The sequence below is a fragment of the Schistocerca gregaria genome, chromosome 1 (assembly GCF_023897955.1).
Source record: "Schistocerca gregaria isolate iqSchGreg1 chromosome 1, iqSchGreg1.2, whole genome shotgun sequence".
Taxonomy (NCBI): domain Eukaryota; kingdom Metazoa; phylum Arthropoda; class Insecta; order Orthoptera; family Acrididae; genus Schistocerca; species Schistocerca gregaria.
This window is the reverse complement of record NC_064920.1, coordinates 935,872,040-935,886,040: the sequence shown is the minus strand read 5'-3', so window position 1 is coordinate 935,886,040 and position 14,001 is coordinate 935,872,040.

The window sequence follows — 14,001 nt, the reverse complement described above, 5'->3', positions numbered from 1 at the left end:
GACGGTTTTGCGACCGTACTGGCTGCAGATTCCTTGACTTGCGCCATAGGATGGTGGGGTTTCGGGTTCCGCTGAATAGGTCAGGAGTTCACTACACTCAGCTGGCGGCTACACGGGTAGCGGAGGCTGTGTGGCGTGGACTGGGCGGTTTTTTAGGTTAGAAGGCCTCGGGAAAGTGCGGGATGGGCTGCAATGTCAAAGGGTGCTTGGCAATTACAGGACGTGCTTGGATCAAGGAACAGTCGGAATTATAGTTGTAAATTGTTGTAGTCGCGCTGGAAAAGTCCCTGAGCTTCAAGCGCTAATAGAAAGCACAGAAGCTGATATCGTTATAGGTACAGAAAGGTGCCTGAAATAATTTCTGCAGAAATTTTTACGAAGTCTCAGACGGTGTTCAGGAAAGATAGATTAGGCAGAATTGGTGGTGGAGTGTTTGTGTCTGTCAGTAGTCGTTTATCTTGTAGTGAAGTCGAAGTAGATACTCCGTGCGAATTGGTGTGGGTGGAGGTTATACTTAACAGCCGAATTAAGTTAATAATTGGCTCCTTCTACCGACCCCCAGACTCCGATGATACAGTTGCGGAACAGTTCAGAGAAAGTTTGAGTCTCGTAACAAATAAATACCCCACTCATACGGTTATAGTTGGTGGGGACTTCAACCTACCCTCGGTATGTTGGCAAAAATACTTGTTCAAAACCGGTGGTAGGCAGAAAACGTCTTCCGAGATTGTCCTAAATGCTTTCTCCGAAAATTATTTCGAGCAGTTAGTCCACGAACCCACGCGAATTGTAAATGGTTGCGAAAACACACTTGACCTCTTAGCCACAAACAATCCAGAGCTGATAGAGAGCATCATGACTGATACAGGGATTAGTGATCACAAGGTCATTGTAGCTAGGCTCAATATCATTTCTTCCAAATCCATCAGAAACAAACGCAAAATAATTTTATTTAAAAAAGCGGATAAAGTGCCACTAGAAGCCTTCCTAAAAGATAATTTCCATTCCTTCCGAACTGATTATGCGAATGCAGACGAGATGTGGCTCAAATTCAAAGATATAGTAGCAACAGCAATTGAGATATTCATACCTCATAAATTGGTAAGAGATGGAACGGATCCCCCGTGGTACACAAAAAAGGTCCGAAAGCTGTTGCAGAGGCAACGGAAAAAGCATGCGAAGTTCAGAAGAACGCGAAATCCCGAAGATGGGCTAAAATTTACAGACGCGCGAAATTTGGCACGTACTTCGATGCGAGATGCCTTTAATAGGTTCCACAACGAAACATTGTCTCGAGATTTGGTAGAAAATCCGAAGAAATTCTGGTCGTATGTAAAGTACACAAGCGGCAAGACGCAGTCAATACCTTCGCTGCGCAGTGCCGATGGTACTGTTATCGACGACTGTGCCGCTAAAGCAGAGTTATTGAACGCAGTTTTCCGAAATTCCTTCACCAGGGAAGACGAATGGAATATTCCAGAATTTGAAACACGAACATCTGCTAGCATGAGTTTCTTAGAAGTAGATACCTTAGGGGTTGCGAAGTAACTCAAATCGCTTGATACAGGCAAGTCTTCAGTTCCAGATTGTATACCGATTAGGTTCCTTTCAGATTACGCTGACACTATAGCTCCCTACTTAGCACTCATATACAACCGCTCGCTCCCCGGTAGATCTGTACCTACAGATTGGAAAATTGTGCAGGTCACACCAGTGTTCAAGAAGGGTAGTAGGAGTAATCCATTTAACTACAGACCTATATCATTGACGTCGGTTTGCAATAGGGTTTCGGAGCATATACTGTATTCAAACATTATGAATCACCTCGAAGGGAACGATCTATTGACACGTAATCAGCATGGCTTCAGAAAACATCGCTCTTGTGCAACGCAGCTAGCTCTTTATTCGCACGAAGTAATGGCCGCTATCGACAGGGGATCTCAAGTTGATTCCGTATTTCTAGATTTCCGGAAAGCTTTTGACACCGTTCCTCACAAGCGACTTCTAATCAAGCTGCGGAGCTATGGGTATCGTCTCAGTTGTGCGACTGGATTCGTGATTTCCTTTCAGGAAGGTCGCAGTTCCTAGTAATAGACGGCAAATCATCGAGTAAAACTGAAGTGATATCAGGTGTTCCCCAGGGAAGCGTCCTGGGACCTCTACTGTTCCTGATCTATATAAATGACCTGGGTGACAATCTGAGCAGTTCTCTTAGACTGTTCGCAGATGATGCTGTAATTTACCGTCTAGTAAGGTCACCCGAAGACCAGTATCAGTTGCAAAGCGATTTAGAAAAGATTGCTGTATGGTGCGTCAGGTGGCAGTTGACGCTAAATAACGAAAAGTGTGAGATCATCCACATGAGTTCCAAAAGAGATCCGTTGCAATCCGATTACTCGATAAATAGTACAATTCTCAAGGCTGTCAATTCAATTAAGTACCTGGGTGTTAAAATTACGAACAACTTCAGTTGGAAGGACCACATAGATAATATTGTCGGGAAGGCAAGCCAAAGATTGCGTCTCATTGGCAGGACACTTAGAAGATGCAACAAGTCCACTAAAGAGACAGCTTACACTACACTCGTTCGTCCTCTGTTAGAATACTGCTGCGCGGTGTGGGATCCTTACCAGGTGGGATTGACGGAGGACATCAAAAGGGTGCAAAAAAGGGCAGCTCGTTTTGTATTATCACGTTATAGGGGAGAGAGTGTGGCAGATATGATACACGAGTTGGGATGGAAGTCATTACAGCATAGACGTTTTTCGTCGCGGCGAGACCTTTTTACGAAATTTCAGTCACCAACTTTCTCTTCCGAATGCGAAAATATTTTGTTGAGCCCAACCTACATAGGTTGGAATGATCATCAAAATAAAATAAGAGAAATCAGAACTAGAACAGAAAGGTTTAGGTGTTCGTTTTTCCCGCTCGCTGTTCGGGAGTGGAATAGTAGAGAGATAGTATGATTGTGGTTCGATGAACCCTCTGCCAAGCACTTAAATGTGAACTGCAGAGTAGTCATGTAGATGTAGATGTAGATGTAGATGTAGATGTAAATGTAGACTACAGTGGGTCTACACCTTTGATGACCCACCAATACCATTATTTCTACAAGGACTGCACTGGTTCTGCACCTCTGGTGGGCCAACAATACCGTAATCTCTACCAGGACCACAATGGGTCTACTCTGTGACGACCTACCTACCAATATTCTTTAAAACTTCGACTGACTCTGCTGTGGGTCTGCTCTGTTGACGCCCATTACCTGTCTGCATGTCAAGAGTCAGCACTGTCTTTCCATTGGAAGGACAAAGCTACTTCTTCAAGACTGCATGGAAATCCACTACTTCCGTGTGCATTTTCTTCTACTACTCAGACTTTGAGAAAAACACTGCAATTTTACTTTGATGAATGATCAGGTCTGTCTTTATGGACTGTGAGAAAATTTTAGCTTTTGACCAACATTGTATCGATAAGTGTGTGCATTTCATTTCTTTGTTATTGTAATTATGAAAAAAAATTTCAAATCTGTATTGGCCACTGCCCAAAAAAACTTGTAAATTTTTTTGTGGGGAGCATGGGGGCTATGTAAATAGACTGTTTAAGTTTTTTTATTGGTAACGCCGCCGCCACGTAGCGCTCTGTATGAAAATCACTGGCTGTGCTCTGTGCAGTCTGTGGCTGGTTGGCATTCTTGTAATACTCGCCATTGTAGTGTTGGCCAGCGGCAGCTGGATCCTAACAGCGCTTAACGTTGCTCAGTTGGAGGTGAGCCGCCAGCAATGGTGGACGTGGGGAGAGAGATGGCGGAGTTTTGAAATTTGTAAGAATTGGTGTCGTGAACTGATATATATATTATGACTATAAAGGTAAATACATTGTTTGTTCTCTATTAAAATCTTTCATTTGCTAACTGTGCCTATCAGTAGTTAGTACCTTTAGTAGTTAGAATCTTTTAGTTAGCTGGCAGTATTGGCGCTCGCTGTATTGCTGTATTTCGAGTAACGAAGATTTTTGTGAGGTAAGTGATTTGTGAAACATATAGATTAATGTTAGTCAGGGCCACTCTCTTGTAGGAATTATTGAAAGTCAGATTGCGTTGCGCTAGAAACTATTGTGTGTCAGTTTAAGCACAGTCTTGTATAAATTTTTCTAAGGGGACGGTTCGTCCCTTATTCCAAATTCTATCATAAGTCTTCCAATACTGGACCCCCTATCTCTTCTATACTCCACTCCTGTTCCTTCTTCTTCCACGTCAGCGGACAAGTCTTCCCTATGATACTATGTGACACAGGTAGTGACCAGCAGTTTCACTAGAGTCAGGAATAAGAGGTTATCTGGCAAAATGTAGCGGAGTATACGCTAACATTAAGTTCCTAGGTAGATTAAAACTTTGTAAAATGGTTACAGGTTCGAGCCCTGCTTCAGCGTGCAGTCTTAAAGAACCACGAATATTCACGTCAGAGCACGCTCTGCTGCAGAGCAAACTGTTGGGGCCACACGAAGTAAGCGTTGCTTCACGCAGTGGGGCATGGCGAGACAGAGGCACGCCGGCGACCGAGGCGTTGCGAAGTAAGCACGGCAGTGATAGCCTTGCTGACAGCAAAAGTCTACGAACTGTCTGACGTAAGGACGCACGCAGACCGAGCACCGAGTGGAGCCTGGAGAGTGCTGAGTAAGGGGAAGTGAGGCCAGCACGCTAAGTTACGCTGCAATAGACTGCGAGTGTGATAACAAAAAGCTGCCACCGAGGGTAAAAAACGTCCTCGTGTCAGATATAAACATTGGAGTACAGGCGGCAACAGACAGAAGCAATTAGGAAGCAGTTCGGATCTGAGGACGGACGTGGTCCGAGTCCAAATGTTCAATCTTCGTAGGTGACGATTCCTGAAGTCTGTTCCAGCTCGCCGGAGTCATTCGTTCGCCGCCAGAAGTCAACTTCAGCTCTGGGGGTCGGCCCGAGTTCGATCGGCACCATGGCTGACTAAGTACAGCGAGATCTTCCAGCAGGACCGGCTTCAACGCTGTCTTGGTCACAGGCGCCGCCGGGGACTGACGCCCGGTCTTCATGGCAACCTGGCCCCACGGCACGTGGTCCATCCATGACGGGATCTCGCGGACATCGCGACTGATGGCTTCCCAGCTGCCGGTGCGGCTGGCGTTGGCAGCTGACATCACGGCGAAGCGGCTCCGTGGGCCTGCCCGTACCACGGCGCCGGGCGGCGACGAGTTCTTCTCAACCTCAGGGCACTCTAGCTTCTATGGGGCACTGGTGGCCTGAGGGCCCCGACTGCGATCAGCCGGGCGCGTTGCGCGCATTGTCGGAGAATCTACACAGCAGCAGCCAGGCGGAGGGGTCAGCAGGGCTCAGCAGCGACGATGAGGGAGACATTATACATAAAGTACAATAAATAATTGTAAAACTCCACGTCGTCTCAGTCTTTGGCGCAGCCACTGTCTCTGCTGCTAACAAGTGGTGTGCAGAAGTCATAACAAGTGGCAAATTGCCTAACAAAACATTCATTCTGGAAATATTCACGTAGCTGTGTCTCAGCCGTGTCTCCTCAGGATCCTTACATATCGCAAGTTACTCAGACAACCGTAAGGTTTGTATCGTATGGAGGTGAGGTAGTGGCAGGTATAAGGCTGTAGGATGGACAGGTGGTAAGTTTTACTCGGGGTGTTGGTTGGGAAAGGTAAAGGCCATAAGTTCGAATCCCAGTCCGGCATATAGTTTTAGTCCAACAGTAGGTTTTAGCTGAGTAGTTGCTTGATGCGATACACCGCGTCAGTCCAAAAGGTATCGAGAGTGATTAAATGACAATTTCGTAAAGGTTGACATTATGTTCTTAATGCATCGGTGTTCTGCAGTCAGTCCATTCCCTTCACACGAGTAGGGCTACAACGCATTAAACGTTCACACTACCACTTGAAACCGCCTTGAAGATCTTCCTTTGGGACGTCGTTCAAGTCGCGCGTTAGTGTCAAGACGTTGACCACGTGAATTTCTGCACTATGTCATGCCGTAGTAGGTTCGTATTGGTGATACCAAGTCTTGTCACGCGTAATAACTTTTTCACATAAAAGAACTATCCGCGTTATGCGGTTCAGTGAAGTCATGGCAGGTATCCAATCAACGCTGTTTTTCTCCTAAGTTAAGCAGTTTCTCTTTTTCAGCACATTCTATAGAATGATTTGAACATTTGATTCAGAGGTGTTGCTGGATTGCGAATGTGACAGAAAAACCCTGACACACTATGGGTGCACTGCCACTGATAGACACCAACTGATCACGACTGTCTGGTCGAATGAGCATCTGTTTTTAAAATGTTAGCTCACGCTGCCGCCGTCCGTACTGTTGGAACGATATTGCATGGCCTGTGTTATTCCGAAATACGATGCAAAGGAACAGACACTGAGGCGATTGAAGCCATTATGAAATACAGAAACCTGAAACTTTATGGCAGACTGAAACTGTGTGGCGGACCGTGACTCGAACTCGGGACCTTTGCCTTTCGTCGGCAGCTACCCAAGCACTACTCACGCCTCGTCCTCACAGCTTTACTTCTGCGAGTAACTCGTCTCCTACCTTCTAGGTCTGGCACATACTTTTAATCTGTCAGGATGGGTTTCGAGAAAGACGGTCGTGTGAAACCAAGCTCGCGCTATTCGTTCACGCGACTCAGAGGGCCATAGACACGGGTTCCCAGGTAGATGCCGTGTTTCTTGACTTCCACAAGGCGTTCGATAAAGTTCCCCACAGTCGTTTAATGAACAAAGTAAGAGCTTATGGACTACCAAACGAATTGTGTGATTGGATTGAAGAGTTCGTAGATAACAGAACGCAGCATGTCATTCTCAATGGAGAGAAGTCTTCCGAAGTAAGAGTGATTTCAGGTGTGTCGCAGGGGAGTGTCATAGGACCGTTGCTATTCACAATATACATAAATGACCTTGTGGATGACATCGGAAGTTCACTGAGGCTCTTTGGGGATGATGCTGTGGTATCTCGAGAGGTTGTAACAATGGAAAATTGTGCTGAAATGCAGTAGGATCTACAGCGAATTGACGTATGGTGCAGGGAATGGCAATTGAATCTCAATGTAGACAAGTGTAATGTGCAGCGAATACAAACACAAATCCCTTATCATTTAGCTACAAAATAGCAGGTCACCAACTGGAAGCAATTAATTCCATAAATTATCTGGGAGTACGCATTAGGAGTCATTTAAATGGAATGATCATACACTCCTGGAAATGGAAAAAAGAACACATTGACACCGGTGTGTCAGACCCACCATACTTGCTCCGGACACTGCGAGAGGTCTGTTCAAGCAATGATCACACGCACGGCACAGCAGACACACCAGGAACAGCGGTGTTGGCCGTCGAATGGCGATAGCTGCGCAGCATTTGTGCACCGCCGGCCGTGGCATACGGAGCTCCATCGCAGTCTTTAACACTGGTAGCAAGCCGCGACAGCGTGGACGTGAACCGTATGTGCAGTTGACGGACTTTGAGCGAGGGCGTATAGTGGGCATGCAGGAGGCCGGGTGGACGTACCGCCGAATTGCTCAACACGTGGGGCATGAGGTCTCCACAGCACATCGATGTTGTCGCCAGTGGTCGGCGGAAGGTGCACGTGCCCGTCGACCTGGGACCGGACCGCAGCGACGCACGGATGCACGCCAAGACCGTAGGATCCTACGCAGTGCTGTAGGGGACCGCACCGCCACTTCCCAGAAAATTAGGGACAATGTTGCTCCTGGGGTATCGGCGAGGACCATTCGCAACCGTCTCCATGAAGCTGGGCTACGGTCCCGCACACCGTTAGGCCGTCTTCCGCTCACGCCCCAACATCGTGCAGCCCGCCTCCAGTGGTGTAGCGACAGGCGTGAATGGAGGGACGAATGGAGACGTGTCGTCATCAGCGATGAGAGTCGCGTCTGCCTTGGTGCCAATGATGGTCGTATGCGTGTTTTGCGCCGTGCAGGTGAGCGCCACAATCAGGACTGCATTCGACCGAGGCACAGAGGGCCAACACCCGGCATCAAGGTGTGGGGAGCGATCTCCTACACTGGCCGTACACCTCTGGTGATCGTCGAGGGGACACTGAATAGTGCACGGTACATCCAAACCGTCATCGAACCCATCGTACTACCATTCCTAGACTGGCAAGGGAACTTGCTGTTCCAACAGGACAATGCACGTCATCATGTATCCCGTGCCACCCAACGTGCTCTAGAAGGTGTAAGTCAACTACCCTGGCCAGCAAGATCTCCAGATCTGTCCCCCATTGAGCATGTTTGGGACTGGATGAAGCGTCGTCTCACGCGGTCTGCACGTCCAGCACGAACGCTGGTCCAATTGAGGCGCCAGGTGGAAATGGCATGGCAAGCCGTTCCACAGGACTACATCCAGCATCTCTACGATCGTCTCCATGGGAGAATAGCAGCCTGCATTGCTGCGAAAGGTGAATATACACTGCACTAGTGCCGACATTGTGCATGCTCTGTTGTCTGTGTCTATGTGCCTGTGGTTCTGTCAGTGTGATCATGTGACGTATCTGACCCCAGGAATGTGTCAATAAAGTTTCCCCTTCCTGGGACAATGAATTCACGGTGTTCTTATTTCAATTTCCAGGAGTGTATAAAGTTGATCGTTGGTAAAACAGATGCCAGATTGAAATATTTGCAGCACAGTACATAACCCAACTCTGAACCACAAACAAGCAGGCATAGTCCACATGAACACTATTTTCGGCATTGAATCAGCAAAAACTAGCGTTGAAGAGTAAATATACTGGGAAGTGGGTCTAAGAATTGTAGGATACTTACCATTTGCGTAGTACATTGGGGTGACAGATGTCGTGGGACCGCGATATACACACACACATATGGCGGTAATGTCGGGTACACAGATTATAAAGTCGCAGCGCATTGGCGGACAGGTATTCATGTGAAAATGTGTCCTAAGTGATATGGCCGCGCTACGGGAATTAACTGATTTTGAACGTGGAATGGTAGTTGAAGCTACACGCACGGGATATTCCATTCAATATTTTGACATCCAAATTGTCAATATTAAGCCGAAAATACCAAATTCCAGACATTTCCTCCCACCAAGGGCCACTCGATGGCCGGCGACCTTCACTTAACGACCGAAAGTAGTCGTGTTTTTGTAGAGTTGTCAGTGCTAACGGATAACCAACGCTGCTTAAAATAACGGCAGAAATTCAAGTGGCAAGTGGCAAACGTATGCGATACGACAGTGCATCAAAATACGACGTTAGCGGGCTATGGCAGCAGATGACGGAAACGAGGGTCTTTGGTAAAAGCACGTTACCGCCTGGGCTCGTGACCATGTCGGGTAGACCTTAGGCGACTGGAAAATCGTGACGTGATCATATGAGTCCTGTTTTCAGAAGGGTTAGAGTTTGACACATGCCCCAACAAGCCAGGGAACCATGTTGTCAACAAGGCACTGTGGAAGCTGGTGGTAGCTCTATAGCGGTGTTGGCTGCGTTTACACGGACCTCTGGTCATACTGACCCGATCATTGACTTTAAATGGTTATGTTCGGCTACTGAGAGACCATTTGCAGCTATTCATGGATATCATGTCCCCAAACAACGTTGAAATTTTTTGGATGACAGTGCGCCATCTCACCTGATCACAACTGTTAGCGGTTGTTTCGATGAATATTCTGTACATTTGGTCCAACGTGGGACGTAACTGATAGGTCAGTTCGTACACCGGCAACACTTCTGCAATTGCGGACGACTTCGTAGCCAGCATAGCTCAATAATTCTGGAGGTGTAATTTTTCCTCCTATCTATGTAGTTCTCAATTCGTCCCAGCAATCAATCATTCATGATATGAAACACAGTCATTGCTCAGTCATTCAAAATGATTCAGATATTTTACTTGTTAGAATGAAATCAGGCGATGATTCTTCTTTTCTGCAGGCTTGTGCTTTGCGGCAGGGTGCTAATCTGTACGAATAAAATGCCTCGTAATTTTGGGACCGTTGTATAATCAGTCGGGAAACCTCAGATGAAGCGGATATTTGGCTCTGATGAAGTTTAACCTTCCGAAGAAGTAATGGAGCTCTTGGGTTATTAAATGCAGGTTTCGTATCCAGTCTTTCGGAATTTCCTTTCTGATTAACAACTACGCAATATATCGATGAATATCGTTAATTATTAGATGTTAAATACACACCTTTTGTGTGAAGGAGCAATATATATATATTCTCCTTTTAATCGTACAATATCGTATCAGTTATCTTCCGTCATAAATCTCAGTAATCATATTACAGTTCTTCAAACAAAGCTGAGACTAATCGGCACGAAGACAATCTCGGAAGCTTTTTTGTTCTAACAACCACCAGAGAGAGTACTACCAAGAATAACTATGCGCTCATGGCATAGCTACTGTATAAAACTATTTTGCGCATGGATTCGGCGAGTATGAAGATAAAAATTGTGTAAACGTCATTCAAGTGTAAAATTGTATCAGAATAATTAATCGAATATAATGAGATATTACAGAGGGATCTTCCAACGACCGTGGAGTCCTTACCACTTCGAGTTACTGCACTGACCAGGGTGAAAAGAGGCCCGAAACGATGTTAGGACGTATCCCATGTCTTTTGTCACTTCACTGGAGAATACATGACCAAACACGTAGTAACTAGCCACATGATGGTGCTTTGGGACTTCAGTGTGCCACTCTATTCGGATATTCCAATAGCTTCCTAATTTCAAAATAATGTTTCTCCATATGAAATCTACATTCACTAGTGATACTTGCAATTCTCAACGTTCAGAAGCAGAATAACCATGAGCTCATTCTTTCTCTTCTTGTCTTGTTTTGAAGTACAAACTAATATCTCAAAGAGAATCCTGCCACTACTCTAACCTCCTTTTCTTTCATCGAAACAGTTAATTACTAGATTACGGCGGATCCCTATGAACTAATTGTTGACAGTGTATCAGATATACGAAAAAGGCTTGTGAAGGAGAAAGAAAAGAAAGATCCGAAGTCAGAGATGAAACATTTAATTCTAGGACCAAATCGCGTTACAGTCAGTGTCTTATGAAAAACTTTTGGTATGGGTGACGAACGTTATTTACCGTTAGCAACGAAAGAAGACAAACTTTACCTTCCGACAATTTCAGCAGCTGTAGTTTTATTTTCCAGTTAGACTACAAGTACAAGCGTGTGAAGTTCCACATTTTCGTCAGAATCTTCCCCGTCTTTGTTATCACAGCCAAATTTATTAACAGGTTGCGTCCGGAATGACGTGCCCGTTACATCGCTCCGAGCCTTAAATACCGTCCGTAATTTGTCTGTACCATTATTCCTTTGCTCTGGCACGTTCAGTTCATTTAGACAGCCAAGGGAGCGGACAGTTGTACCGCTTGAGTAATTAGCGACTTCTCGTGCAATATCAAAGCCAGCGCTTCCAACTTTCCTCGGAATTTTCCTCTCAAGCGTGCTAATACTCTTTGTTATTTGCTCCGAAACTCCGTTAGTACCCTTTATGTTTCCGACGAGTGAAGACACGAGAATTAAAATTCATTGCTTGAAGCAATTATATGATGTCTAATAATAGTATTCTACCGAGAAATATAAAGAGGTACGTTCCGGGAGTTTAACCTGACTTTCCAGTAGGCAGTGCTATAGTTCGAAGGTCTCTCCACCAACACTTTTCGTTGGTTGTGTTGCTGTTCAATGCCATCAATGGTCAGTTGTTACTATTATTTTATTTTAACAACTAAAACTGCTCTCACGATTTTCTGATTTCTTTTATGGCCATAAATGGTTTTCGTATTATTGGGGTGTCATCAGGTAAGAACTGACAGTTCCAAGAATGAGTCACCGTTCTACCACGTGCTAAACTGATTTCTCAAAGTCAACTATTGTGCCAAACGGAATCATAAAATTGGTATAAAGAAAATGACGAGCTACGGCAAAGGAAATATACTTGGTGACTTTACCCTATAACGAACTCAATTTCCCATCAGTAGCATTAGTTTCTATGGTTACGATGAATGACACGTTTTTAGGACGTTGTAGAGATTTCAGAATAAAACAGGGGGATGCTTTATTTCAAACCATTTTTATATGTTTGTGTTTATTGAAAATTGTACCACCAGGATTATAGTGTATAGTCAGTATACATGGAAGAATCCTGGAGATACTAGAAGGTATCAGACAGATTATATATTGATACGACAGAGATTTAGGAACCACGTTTTAAATTGTAAGACATTTCTAGGGGCAGATGTGGACTCTGACCACAATCTGTTGGTTATAAACTGTTGATTGAAACTGAAGAATGTGCAAAATGTTGGGAATTTAAGGAGATGGGACCTGGATAAACTGACTAAACCAGAGGTTGTACAGAGTTTCAGCGAGAGCATAAGGGAACAGTTGACAGGATTGGGGGAAATAAATACAGTAGAAGAAGAATTGGTAGCTTTGAGAGATGAAGTAGTGAAGGCAGCAAAGGATCTAGCAGGTAAAAAGACGAAGGCTAGTAGAAATCCTTGGGTAACAGAAGAAATATTGAATTTAATTGAAGAAAGGAGAAAATATAAAGCTGCAGTAAATGAAGCAGGCAAAAAGGAATACAAACGTCAAAAAATGAGATCGACAGGAAGTGCAAAATGGCTAAGCAGGGATGGCTAGAGGACAAACGTAAGGATGTAGAGGCTTACCTCAATAGGGGTAAGATAGATACTGCCTACAGGCAAATTAAAGAGACCTTTGGAGAAAAGGGAGCCACTTGTATTAATATCAAGAGATCAGATGGAAACCCAGTTCTAAGCAAAGAAGGGAAAGCAGAAAGGTGGAAGGAGTATATAGAGGATCTATACAAGAACGATGTACTTGAGGACAATATTATAGAAATGGAAGAGGATGTAGACCAAGAGATGACTACACTAAGAAGATTCAGAAGGATGTAAGTTGCAGTAAGTACTGGGAGACGAAGAAGCTTGCACAGGATAGTTTAGCTTGGAGAGCTGCATCAAACCAGTCTCAGGACGGAAGACCACAACAACAACATTTTGCAGCTGTGACTTATTAAACTGATAGTTCGGTAATTTTCTCACCTGTAACACCTGCTTTCTTTGGGATTGGAATTATTATATTCTATTTGAAGTCTGAGGGTATTTCGCCTGTCTCATACTTCTTCTTCACCAGATGGTAGAGTTTTGTCAGGACTGGCTCTCCCAAGGCCGTCAGTAGTTCTACTGGAATGTTGTCTACTCCCTGGACCTTGTTTCGACTCAGGTCTTTTAGTGCTCTGTCAAACTCTTCACGAAGTATCATATCTCCCATTTCATCTTCATCTACATCGTCTTCCATTTCCATAACATTGTCCTCAAGTATATCACCCTTGTATAGACCCCCACGAAGAATCAGTGAATCTGGAGAAGAGTTTTAAAGAGAATGGCTATACTTCGCGTCAAATACGGAAGGCCATGCACAATTATAATAACAAGAAGCTACGCACTAAGGAGACTGATGATGACTCTAAATCATCTGCGTTCCTTCATATGCCGGGAACGTGTCTTCTGAAATAGGCATACTGCTGAGGGAGAATAATGTTAATGTTATCGTCCGTCCACCAGCAAAGAGCAGGGCTTCAGTCGGATTCGTTAAAGACGATTGACAATTGAGGAAGGCGGATGTTTATAAAATTCCCTGCAAGTGTGGCTCTGCATATACAGGTCAGGCCACACGAACGGTCCAGGAATATTGTAACGATGGCGAAAGACACACCACCACCATCTAGAGACAAGGCCGCAGCGCGAAGTTCATTGCAGGCTGCGACGTCACTCCAAGCGGGCCACCATTTGGTGTTTAGAAGCATTTACTGGATTCTAGTGCTACATTAGTGCTTAAAGCCCCTACCGATTATAATCGAAGTAAACATACTTCTAGTGAATCTACTTTGATCATGGTTTACAAGTGTTGTATACCAAGG